This window comes from Haliotis asinina, chromosome 8, assembly GCF_037392515.1.
Source record: "Haliotis asinina isolate JCU_RB_2024 chromosome 8, JCU_Hal_asi_v2, whole genome shotgun sequence".
Classification (NCBI taxonomy): Eukaryota; Metazoa; Mollusca; class Gastropoda; order Lepetellida; family Haliotidae; genus Haliotis; species Haliotis asinina.
Window position 1 is genome coordinate 21,204,733 of NC_090287.1, and position 14,323 is coordinate 21,219,055.

Below are 14,323 nucleotides of genomic sequence, written 5' to 3' on the forward strand. Positions count from 1 at the left end.
CGAAAACATTTGAATCTCTTTCCAATAAATCAATTTTGACTAAACGTTGAAGTGTAGTCCCTGTGAATATTAAGATGGGGATTTACATCGCGGCGACTTTACTAAGACAATACCTAAGGGACCCCCCCACCCCACTCCCCTCCCCCCTACCCCCAGCAAGATTCGAATCGTTTGATTCACACAGGTTGGCTGAAGTGAACGATCAGATTACCCATGCTTCAAACAGTTCATAATAAACATTAAGGTGTTCGGTAATATAAATACGTTGTTCGTTGGTCCCTCGGGACCATGGGTTGAGAGGTGCCCTCGATGTTTGTTTATGTTCCCCTCGCCCTGGACCTGAACCCATGGTCCCCTAGTGACCAGTGAACAACTTATAATATGTCGCATCATGGAAAACATCCTTATCAATTATGTGTGTGTATTCATCTCGTGACACATCAATTCATCGTTATTTGTACATTTTAAACGTCCACATTCGACTGTACATACCACAACAATGGCTCATTTTCCCCCCACAAAATGCAGGGTCGTTTTTGTTGGAGCGCGTTTCGAAGTTTCACTGTACTGTTCGTCGCAAATTGTTTGCAGTAAATTTCCTTCTTAATTAAAACCCACAATCAAATTCCATCGGAATTATTCAAGCTTCATAAAGTGCAAATGATAACGACCAAATACAGAGATCACGCAAAAGAACAAATAGAATCCATTTGGTTTTACCGTTTAAAAACCAATTCGCCTTTGAATGAATCCTCTGTTCATCAGAGTTCAAATGATTCTTCCTAATCCAGCATAGTCTCATAATAATTTCCTATTGAAATTTGGCAAGGTCATCGGTCGCATAAGCAACTTCAAAGAATTTAACAAACCGTCGCGATAGAGTTATGATGCAATCTCAACTCGTCGCAGTCCAGATCTCTAAAGCGTAAAATTTTTCAACAAAGCAGGGCATAAATTGTTTTTCTTCAAAGTTGAATGTTCTTTAGTCACAACGGAGCAACTGATGATTATTTCTAAACAAAGGGACTCCCCCCTATTGTTTCAAAGCCGGCCCCTTGATGTTAGGAGTGGGTTAAACAAGGGGAGGGGGATGTCCCTTCACAAGCGATGTCGGATGATTAATCGGGTCATGCATGGAGTTATGCGATTTGAGGTGAACTAGGACTTCACTACAACGACTGACAACCCCGAGTAGAACAGGGACCACAACTACAATCAGAGATATGCTTTGGGGGAGCTGGGATGAGTCATTAACGCTGGAATCCAGTTATTAATCATCAGGACTTCACGGTGACCTCTGCAAACTCTCACTAACTTGACCAGAATTTTTGTTCTTGAAGACATTTTCTAAATTTTGAAATATTGATTTCGGGGGAACTTTGTTATATTTTGGAGACTTTAGCCTCTTCAATGTCAGTGTCATGTTTCTGTTGAAACATGATATTTTTTATTGACGAAAAATAGGAAATGTCTGGAAATCCGGAAATTCTTTTTGAAAGAATTTTAATTTGCATAATAAATTGATTTTATCGCTGTAGAGGGCTTAGTCTGTATCAAATATGGTTAGACTTGAATGAAGTTGTAATCGGGTTTAAAACGTAGCTCGAACTATTGTGGCAAATTAAAATTGTTTTATTTTGCTCTTCACCACAATGAACATAAGATATGTTATATCACAGTTAATAATTTGGAAATTATAACGGCTAACGGAAAAAAACGGTTTTCGAATTACGATTTTGTAACAACACGAATGAAGAGTTGTACGAAGTAAAATCTCACATGGGAACAGTTTTGGAGTTATCTCCCTTAGTCTGCAGTTTGCCTTTGAGGTTTTGCTAACATGTAAACATTATACCCAAGTGATGCTCACTGTATATTGAAACATAAAAATCGAACATCCCGCCATTGAATTATGCATTAAAGACAAGGATAAAAATTGTATATGCAGTCATACAACCCTACTGATTTTTTAAAAAAAATGTGTCGAAGGAAGGAAATAGATTGATTTTCAGGGATAAGATGGCTAAGATGCCATTTAACATATGTTTGTTATGTTACAAGTTCATTTCTTTTGCATTGCATCGCTTACGGAAAGATATTTTCTATCGGAAAAAAAACGTTATGATACAATTCTTGGTTCTCTTGATATACAGTTTATATTACATTCAAGACAGTCCAACAAAATCACATTTGCCTTTAGAGCAAGGATTCTGCTGTAAGCCCTGTTTGATCGCGTGTTTCCAATAGATTACCAGGCCTAATGACATTATTATTGCAGATATGAAATACACCGTTTAGAAATCTGTCGTCGTTAAAATCTGTTAAACTTTTCAATTTATAAAAAAATACAAAAAAACACAACAAAAAACAAAAACAAACACACACACACACACACGGAAAAAACACCAATAAAACGTTATGATAAAACAGCCATGTATACAATGCATGGTCAGAAATATTTCTTCTCTTTCTTCTATTTATAAAATAGTTAAAGCTGCCTTAGCATTAACAAGACAGGCATGGCGATTTGCTTCATAAATGTTCAATACCTTCGTCATGATGTCTCTCTTTCAACAAATACACTACATTTACTGTCAAGACATCTGTCATAAACTTTCTGTTCGTCTGACGGTTAGCGGATTACGAATCACATCTGACAAGCAGCGTCATACAGCGGACACGTCTGGTGCTGAGTAAGAAGCGACGTCAAAAGAACAAAAGCGTTGTCCTGAGCTTCGGCGACAAATCTCAGCAGTCACGTGACCATCGTCCAGTGCAGCGCTGTCCGTCGTACCAGGCCAGGAATGAGTCACATTTCTATTATTGCATTAATCAAGCTAATACTGTAATCGCTTTCTATCTTCAGTTGACCTCCGCTTACGTCGTACAAGTCACGTGACCCCCACACGGCGATAAACACAGCACGTGACACGATGAAGATATTGTCACGTGATGTGCATCAACTGAGAGTCGTTCATTAACCTTTATCTGAAAGAAGTTTGTTGGATAGAAATTATCTGATGTTATTCAATTATCTGTCAGAGGGGAAAACATCGCTCTAATGTACCTGTAACACGGATTGTTAATTGCTCTTTACTTCAAGGTCACAGAGGTGAAGATATTTTGGGGATATGCTAAAATATGGCATGTTTAGATGTCAAAGCTAATACACCGAAAGACTGCAAAACATTCGGTGACGTTGTATCAACATGGCGAGATCTTATAAACAAACTCTACCAGGATGGCAGTAAATGTAACAAAAAAATCCATATTACATTCTATTTGTCAACAACAAGAGCCTTTCTATTAATAGAAGTATAACAGAATCACAGTGAAAGTAGTTCGATAAAATATGTTCAAAGCAACATGATTATGAATCACCGTGAACTAATACAATGTAACGCACAAGCACACATTCACACCATCTGCTGCCATCATATGTATACAGGATATATATATACCCTGGCAATCTGAGCAATACGAGGTTATCATACCAGTATTCAATGAATGATAACAGTAATAAACCGCTCATCTGGACTGGTTGAACGGAAACACCCATTTGCATTAGCGAGGCGAAACTGTGTGGTTGTTGCTCATTTACAGCGATGCCTAGTGTGGAAGTCCCACAAATACTCGATATATCGTAAGTGAAAGAGGATGGTTGTACGCCGCTTATAGCAATACACCATAAACATCAATACGAAGCACACCTAATGGTGGCTTTACATATTGTACCCATATCTAGAATCGAACTCGGGTCATCAGCATGACGAGCGAACGCTTTAACCACTGGGCCAACAAAGAAGTTTTGCTTGTTCCTAACTGCAGATTACTCGATATAGTTTTGATACGAGGACCTTGAGATAAACGAATTTCCACTGTATGTATTTTTTCATTGATTATATATTGTATATCTACCACATCTATACGAGTTGCCCTGCATGATAAATCGCAAGGCACCTTACTAAGAGGTTCTGGTTTGATAAGGTTTCACTGTATGTCCTGAATACAAGAGGTTTCTACTACCGTCAAACGTGTACAATATGTCTTTGAGAGGTACTTTAGAAATTGTGAAGATGAATAAAAACCAGGTTATATGGACAGACAACTTACTGATTGCAATGTATGTGACGTTACGGTGTAGTGATACTGTGTTAGTACCAACAGCGAAACGTCGCACACATTGCAATGAAGAAGTTGACTAATCCATAGAAGTTGGTTTTACCTTATTCGTATAAAAAATGTAGCATATTTCGGTTCTGAGAATTTCTGTTGCAGTCACTGTTGTTCATTGTTTGGCTGTAATAGGGCCAAGAGATCCAGTGGGCAGGTCCATCCCTGCAATGACAATTCGATGCCCTGATTGTGTTGATTATTATCCTGTGTTTGATACTAAGAAACCCTAGCTCCGGGTCCGGGTTTTATTAAAGTGTAGTCATACAGATCCTGGACAGACTGGCTCATTCTAGTTTTACGCCGCTTTTATCAATATTCCAGCAAGATTATTGCGAGGGACACCAGAAATTGGCTTCACAATGTACCCATATGGGCAATCGAACCCAGGTTTTCTGCGGGACGAGCGAACACATTTAACCACTAAGCTACCTCACCATCCCTACAGATCTTAGAACATATATACCCAATACCATACCAATTTGAATGTATATTGGTATTTAGTAAGTCTGGATCACCGCAGTTCTATAAAATGTATAGAGGCTGCTTGCTCCTTTTTGTAGATTGAATTATTTAACAACTGTAGACTATTTCATTACAGAGAACATATGTTTGTTTTTTGAAACTGGTACACGTCTGAAACCTGAGTCACTCATCGACATTAAAATACACAAATATAATCTATCTCTGTTGAAATCGGTGTTAAACCCAACCTGTCAGTCACTCATCACTTTTCTTTTGTACGTATTGCTCATTGTCACAGGATGCAAATCTACAATCTCTGTCCACATCCAGCAGTTCATTGTGAGAGCTTGACGACGAGAGTGATTCATTCAACATCTGCCGACTCCACTCATGGCTATTTCCCCTTGTTTTCTAATTATATACGATTTGCACGTGCATCAGCCATAAAATAGTTCACACACGGATAACTTCAAAACCTGCTTTATGCTGTTTAGCCTCTTCAATAGTTGTTCCAAGGGGGTTGCGTTGAAAGAAACAGCATTACTTTCACTTTGTTAACCCCCTGCGTAACACGAGCCCACTGAAAGTTCGGAAATATTGAATTTGATTTTCTAAAGTATCACAGACGATTATGAGGACATATGTGTATTGATGGTTTGTCTGTTTTGTTTCCTCGTAAACTCTCAGTTGAAATGACGGAAGCTCACCGCTTTATTAGGTTTCCAGGTTTCGATGTTAATATGAGAATGATGTAATGACGATGTTGCTTGAAGGAAACTATTAGTGTTATTTGGGCCGTATGACTTAGATTACAATGAGAATGATTAGCGATGCTCTTCATGCTTAAGGTGCTGGGGGGTCATGATCGCTTAAAATAGACATAAACATTGTTATTGCCAACCGCTTCGATCATCACAGCAGTGCCTTATTCATGAAGTGAGTGAGTGAATTTAGCTTCAAGGCCCTTTAAGCAACATTCCAGCAATATCACGGCGGGAAACACCAGCAATTACCTTTACACATTGTACTCATATGGGGAATCAAACCCCGTCTTCGTGATCGTGGAGAAGAATGTGATGATGTTTCTGACAGAATTGTATTTTAAGCCATTTTTTGGCAATAATTCAACAGCATTATGGCACGATGTGGGGAGCATTTGTTTTGTTTCTGAATATCGCACTGAACAATATTCCAGCTATATGGTGGCGGTCTGTAAGTAACCGATTCTGAATCAGACAACCCAGTGATCAACAGCGTGAGCATCTATCCGAGTTACGATGACCTGTAACAAAACAAAGTTAGAGAGCCTGACTGTCCGATCCCGTTAATGTTGTACCCGTGTTTGAAGTCGAACCTTTGTTGTGACGAGCGCCTAACCACAAAGCTACCTCTAATTCATATATACGAAATGATTGATGCCAGAGATTTGTTTCCCGTCTTCATGGCAAAGGTGTTCACGTGGACACTCGAGATAATGCCCTTGAAAATAAGAATTGGGTAGATTACATGCCAGATTATGTGTCATCGTACCCCCATGACGTTGCAGACTCATCTTGATAATACGGTGAAACCTCGTTAGTGTGGCCCCCGTAAATCTGGACACCCTCCCTGTCCTACACTGCTGGGAGTTCTCTATATAATTAAAACATAGATTCTCTAAAACGTACATTTCTGTATTCATTCAGGCTGTGGGTGCCAACAACTAATGTTTGCCTTAAAACCACAAAACAGATCGGGTGGTCAAGCTTCGAGATGACAGTTGATGAGTATGACATCATATCCGACCTGTGCAATCGGCATTTATTATTTCAATCATTGTATCATCAGGTCGAGACATGAATATTTACACACATCCTTCATACAGCAGGATTGTTGCTTATACACCAGTGGGTCAGATACGAAGGGTACAAAAAAAATAGTTCGATTCCAAAGTCGAGTGAGACTGTACAGGTTAAGCTGCATCAATTCAGAATCCGTAGTTTAACTAGCAGTGTTTAGACTTAGAGGCACACTGAATCAACTGACTGCTGTTACTGGTTGATTTTGTGTAAAGCTCGTTTTTAGTTTGTGTTTTTAAATGTAAATCCACCCAGTAATCAAAACTGACCATATTTGTTTAGATTAAGTTCCGTCTTTATAACATGATAACTTGCTGAATGTAGCCTCTCATATTCTTTCGACCAGACGCACTGTAGTACATGCAGGTAATTCAAATAGGAATATCCCGCTACTTTAGAAGTCAGTGGGTCATGGTTTGTATAACATGCAGTCACGTGGGTCATTGATAGTGGTGAGATAGTTCTTCAGACAAGACCGATCCCCTGCAATAGCTATTGCCAACAACACTGCCCAAATCAGTTCTATTATCAACCATAACTTCAATAAGTCCATATTTGATGTATAAAGGTGTTTTAATCACTCCATAGCCGCTCGTAAGTCTTGAACAGGTTGATTGGAAAGGTGTCGCCTCTGGAAAACTGTAAGTTCCAGCAAGGTTTATTCAGGTTAGTGAAACACCATCTACACCAACAGCATGGTGTCATCTACACCAACAGCTCTGTGTTTGGGAATTTAGTTTATAGTTACGAGCGTAGTATATATTTCAAGTTTTGATACCTCCATGGGACACATGCACTGTGATAATGTGACAGTAGATTGTCGAGATCACCTCTCTACAGGTCTACTCTTCACAGACCGCGACACAATACCCTGGCGTTCTACAAAGCACTGCTTGTCGCTATCTTATCTATGGCTCAACACATCAACTAGGTCAACATCCGCTAAGATCAAATTAGGACACATAAAATGATGACGTCATTACCAATAGAGAACGTGACAATGATTCTCTGGGGTCTGTGACACATATTCTCGTGACAGTGTGTTTGTTCTAGAGCGATCGTGCGATCAATAAAATATTTATTGACAACATTTCTCTGCCGATCACACTATTCCAGGTTTATGAAGTTGTAAACATCATCGTAAAACAATACATGCTAACTGACGCCAAATGTGCTGAATTCAGGATTGTGCTATAAAGTAAATATGAACTATTAATAATACATTCTTTAGGTCTGTCGATACATTTGACTTACATAACAAAAAGCATACTTATCAGTCAACCCCTCCTGTTAAAAAGTGGTAAAAACGCTTAACGGGAAACTACATGTATGCCGAACATGCTTATAACGAATTGACCGTTATAACGAACTGTTTAGGGGTACCTAGCACTTACTATATAGTATTTGTGAAAAGTACTGTTAAAACGAACTAAAATTAATGGTCCATTTGAGTTCGAAGTACAGTTATACCAATAACCAATACTATTTTAAAGGGAACTCGTTATTTCTGTATTGCTATAACAAAATAATTATGTACGTGTCTCCTCACCCCAAATCTGTCGATGTAAATTACGACAGTCACTGTATTTCCCTGTAGGGTCAACCTTTTGATTATCTACATTTTACTCATTTGTGTATTGTAGGAGTCCGCAACTGCTATCTCTAGGTCAATAACAGGACGAGCAAATATCACTGTAAACTCCTACATAGTGCTCCGAGGAAACGACATTGATGAATTGGCGACATGGAGAAATAACAAATAACCAGTTTCTCACAGAGATAAATCGGTCGTTGAAGACCGAAAATTGGCGCTCTTTGTAAAAAATATTTGAAAATCAATATCATTTGTCTCTAAGTGAATAGTTTTTTTTACATCGGTTGTTGCATGAACCAGAGGAGAATTCATTGTATAACCTAATTTGGTACTGTAGTGGCATCGAATCTGTAAAAATCCCGTTTGTCGCAGAACATAGCGTCCACTCATCATTTGCCGATATTTTACACTCTTATAGAATTTTCAATTATTCGCCCATCAGAAAAAAATTCCCACGAGCCGCGAAAAAATAATAATTGCTTTGATGTGTTTTATTCCCCACACCGTGAAAATTGTATTAAAAGCGGGCATTCCTATGCATAACGTACAATATGGCACTTGCGATCAGTTCGATGAGTAATTGTGGATAGCAGGGTGTGTGTGGAGGGAGGGCATATCATCGGTGTTAAATGGGTGAAAAAAGGGAAAAGTTGAGGAAAAGATTAAAAGATAAAAAGAACAGACAGATAGACAGACTGACGGTAGGAATGAAAGAGAGGGCGAGGGTGTGTCATAAAATGCCGTGCATCGGTTCGAATCATTGCGTGCGACATTACTTGATGTCGTAAAGAGAGAACTTTGTCGTCTTGATGGCTGAGTTGGGACTGGTACAAATCAGGGGACATCTCTTCGGGGTTGTGGAAATCTTTGTGTATTTGGTGCTGGTATTACGACAAGCACAGGAAACAGAAGACGTAACTAGAACCCTTACACGGGATTACGAAATTACGGCTCCCATGTGAGGTTCAATTTTCTGTATCAGAATGTAAAGACTATGACCCCGACAGAGTTATAAGATGCCATATGTTTTTTACAAGAATTCCTTTCAGAAAGAGAAAAAATAAATCATTCTCAGAGCGACACGCGTCACCTGTAAATTGTAAGATAAAAATGCTCTAATAACGTTTAACCCGAATCAAACAGGATGTGTCTGAAACATGGCATTTTTATTTTTCTCTTAAATTTGAATGTTTGAATGATTTAAGTAGTTTCTTAATCGACATATATGATTCATATGCTGTTTCATGATTACACATCCATTCTAGTTTCTCTGTATTGAAAAAACAACCTCAAGCGATTGACACTATTCTTGTAACAAAAGGAGACACCAACAAAAGGAGACTATTTCGACGGTTCAAGTTCATGGATACCAAATAGATAGGTCTGTGACATGACAGGAGTAATATGGTGCTTTATCATGCTATGGTTGATACATTAATGTAATTTTTACTATACTTTTTCATGTTAAACAATATGGTATGATGACAAAGCCAATTTTTCCCTGTCCGCTTTTGAGAGTGTCATTTCAACTTTCTAAAATTACACAGCCTCGTTTTAGCCCGAGGATTCCGTTGTGTCACGTCCTCGTTCATGCATATGGTATAAGATGCAAATGAGATCGTGCGGTTATTGTTTTAGGTTTAATTGCTGTAATTTGAAGCGAAAGTTGAGTCACAGAAAACTACCTCCCCTACTGAAGAGCGGTGAGAGTTGGAACTCTCTAGTCACAGAGGAGAAGATGACTAAGCTCGCAGGGCCATCTTTCGGCAGTGTGCAAGGAGCCACGAGCCCGATTTTGGACATAAAAACGGCGCCGGATAACTAATATGGCTAATTTTGTATAGCTTATAATATCATATTTCTGAAGCGGATGAAAGCCAAAACAGATGAGGAAGTTTTTGAAAATCTAATAATTGGTCCAAATGAACTTCAGCAGGGCAGGTCGTCGAATGCAATCATCTTTGGGTAGACAGAATTCTTTTGCTCGCTGACGCATCGGAGTTCATGACAAAAACCGTTGGGAAAAAAATCAAACAATTAGGAGTATGACCTCACGATTGAAAAAAACGCCTGCAAAAATGACTGCCGGCGTTTTAGATTTTTTTTGGTCTTTGACTATTCCCCAGATGAATAAAGAACACATGGTGTTTGATGAGTGGCAGTTTTTATGAGATGACTGGCAGACCACGTGCCTAAAGTTGTATATATCATGATTCATATCCGAAGATATGCGATATTGATGTCTCTAATGCTATTAATTGTTGTTATAGCTGACTGTTCAAGTACTCAGGCCATGTAATGAGGAATGATTTAATTACTGGTAATTCACGAAACGTACCGTTGACTTTTCTATTCCATGTGAAGCATGCTTGAACCACATAAATATTGAACAGAAAGAGCTTTATAAAGTTAATTTGGTTAAAATAACCTATTACAGTACTGCGCATTGCAAATTAAATAAAAAAGTCGGTTTAGATTTGTATGTATATATGTATGTATGTATGTGTGTGTGTGTGTGTGTGTGTGTGTGTGTGTGTGTGTGTGTGTGTGTGTGTGTGTGTGTGTGTGTGTGTGTATGTATAATATTAAATGTTTGCGTGCGTGTGTGCATGGGCATGTACGTAATATTCCACCTTCATGACGGAGGGGCTTTAAATATCCGAGTTTGAACCAGACAATCCAATGATTGTGACCAACGATCCACGCATCAACTGAGCTTGACTTTTATGTTTGTTTTGAATAAAATAAATATAATTCCAGACAATCAAAATCATGACCATCAATCTGCGCAATTGAGAACCGATGACACGTGTCAACCAAGGCAGCAAACGTGACCACCCGATCCCGTTTGTCGCCTCTTACGACAGGCATAGTCGCCTTTTTTAAAGACAAGCATGACTTATTGAAGACCTATTCTATCCCGGATCTTCACGGGTATAATGTCAACCCAGGAGAATACACCGAAACTTCGATGCAGATAATGGATGTTGGTACATTGTGTTGGCAAATGATTGATTTCTGTACTATTGAAGTGAGTGGGTGAGGTATTGTACCCTTTCTAGCAATATTCAACTGACATCAGCAGGGGACATCAGAAGTGGGCTTCACACTTTGTACCTATGCTGGGAATCGAACCCGAACACTTTCACCACTTGGCCACCCTAGCCCTGTTTGGTCACAAGTAAGTAGATTGGTACATTAACGAAATAGGTGAACGAATACCGTGTTAATGCATAGTCAGCAACAGTCCAACTTTTCCAAGGCGGAAGATTCTGAGCCAGGGAATGAGTGAGTTTAGTTTTACGCCGCTTTAGTAATATTCAAGGAATATCAGCGGACATCAGAAATGGGTTTCACACATTGCTTCCATGCGTGGAATCGAAAGCGGGTGGTCTGCGGACTGACTAGGCATCCCGACCGCCCCTGGGCTAGGGAAACCAGAGATTGGCAATGTGAACAAGACACCACCGGGTGTCATATGCATTTAAGACATCCACAGGTAGACTGACGTTAAGTCCCCGGGATAAAGCATCGTAATTAAAACTATAGATCGAACATCTAATGAGTATATTATACAGAAAAAAAGTATTTAAATTACAATCGTAAATTATAATGAAAAGGAACCCAGAGACTTTCTTCATTTCTGAAATTGACTCTGATTATCGAGTCTTGCCACTGATAGTCTAGAATTGCGGCTTTCTAGTAAAAAATTGTTTCAGCGTCAGTATCACACACAACGGCGCATACAGCCAGAACTTTTGGCTTGTGGGTTGTGAATTTTAGGCTATTCCAACTCAATGGTTCATAAACGTCATAGAATCACTCGTATCTGAACAAATAAACTTTTGAAATTAAGACTGACATTTCTCAGTCGTACTTGAACAGAGAAACGGCCACCCTGTGTTAATGTTGTCTTTGACGAGAGCAGTAAATAGTACTAAATAGGGTGTTCGGGCTAGCGTTGTCTGATGAAGGTCACGTGACAGACACCATCAGGTGTCTGTTTATCTCTGTGAAGAGCGAAGCCCCGATTACCGAGACAACCGCTTCTGAAACTGATAACGTAGACTGAGACAGCAAGGCACTTTAAAGAGACCCCTGTGATCGATTTCATGTTTCTTCTGTAATCTATTTCACAGGCGTGTTATTTAACTGCAACCTTGGGAAACTTCACCTTCTTTACGTGACCTGTGCACGTCAGGGCAGTATTGGTATGTGCTCCGAAATCTAAATACTGGAACAGTTTATGGCTTTCTTCCGACGCCTGCGGTCAACCGAGATCGATAGCATGACAAAACGAGATACCTCGGGCTCACATACTGTCTGTGTTTGAGACCCTTGACGTGTAAAGGAATACAGGTGTCAGAGGGAGATGGAAAGGAACACTCAGTCTCTGAAATGTAAACAGTTTATGTTTGCTCAAATGTGTTTTCCTATTGCCTAGAGAGCGTTGGGGACCTCTGAAAATTAATTCAAGAAAGTTTTTGTTTTGTTTGTTGTTGTTTAAAGAACCTAGCTATATTCCAGCTATATGGCGGCGGTGTGTAAATACATGTAGTCGACTCTGAGGAAGACAATCCAGTGATCAACATCATGAACATCGGTCTGCGCAATGCGGATAGGATGACGTATGTCAAGCAAATCAGCGAGCCTGACCACCCGATGCCTTAAGTCGCGTTTTACAACAAGCATGGGTTACTGAAGCTCATTTCCAACCCGTATCCCCACGGTTCAGAAAGGGATATGCAATCGAGAGCCTATAATAAAGATCAGATGAAACAGAGACACAAATAAATATTTAATAAAAAATCTGTGGGCTAAATCTCTTTATACGCGACACTGTAAATTATATTTTTCCTTCTTAACATTCTGGAACGATATAGTTTTGTGAAGTATTTTATGCCGACACCTTCTCTACCGCAAATATATACTCTTAAAAAAAGTAGGGGATCTTCTTTTCTTTTATTTACGAATAAAAATATTTAGGTGATTTATCGGAGTCAGTCAATGTTGATATGATGTTACTGAATGTTTTGAGAGTGCATCACCATTTACACTTCCTTACAACCATAGTTATTTGGAATGCAGTCGCTCTTAAAAGATGATTGGTGAATGACATGTAAGTTGCATGTATACGATTTTCATTTTAAAACAAACGACTAGAAACAACACGAACAAATGTGCGATGCAAGATGAGTGTCAAAATTAATGTCCTAAGTGATTTCTCGACCTGCTTGATAAAACGTCAAAGTCAAGAATGGGACCCCATGCACGTGTGTGGGGCTACTGCGTTGTGCACGTGCATATCATGCGTTGTGTTTCGGGGTGATGCCTTCATAAGGTATGTTTGTTAACGTTTACACTTCCTATCCAAGTTGAAAGTTCATTATCTCCCACTTTTTTTTTAAGAGTATAGAATAATTACACTGAAATACTTGTTAAAGTCGACGTAGAGGGTTGGAGGATAGTATTCCTGAGGTAATATCAGTCAATATTAAGTAGTGTAAAATTTTCTCCCTCAGGCGTGTCAGCATCCGCCGTTCGTAGTTTCAAATTCCTGATTCGTCCTGGTTGTGAGCTTTGATCTGTCAGCTTGATACAATTGCTGGCTGGTTCAATCATAGCTGATAACGTCCTCGACCTGGACGGCTTTCCTGCAGGTTTGAGCCGACGCAATGTCACAGAACGAAAATATTGGTCCAGTCAGAAAGGTTAAGAGATGTATTCTTAGATAATTATATATCACTCGTTTTACAGTACTGCATCCGGAATATGTTTGGATATTTCATAATTTTTAAAATGATAAAAAAATTCTCTAAATATTAATGATTTAACCTTGCAAATCGTTTTGCAGATCTTGCACGTTTTCTACAATTTAGCAGCTTGTTATTCTCTGGTGCACACACGTGGTACATATCCTTTATCGACACTCATAACAATTATTGACAGATGGGCTTCTCGGATATACACAATGAGGCCTTAAATGAGCCATACATGGAATCCGTTACACACAAGAGACTTTTCTCAGGGACATTTGGGTGCTTCACTTCAAGGACATTTACATTCGGGTTCTCAGACATCAATTAACATCTATCGACTGGACCTACGATATCTACATTTGGGCAATTCTGTTGATATCTACCGATTTGGTTGTTGGCATCTACATTTGGGTCATTCGACTGATATATACTGATTGGTAGCGGACATCTACATTTGGAGCATTCAGCTGCCATCAGCAACAGACATCTGTTAC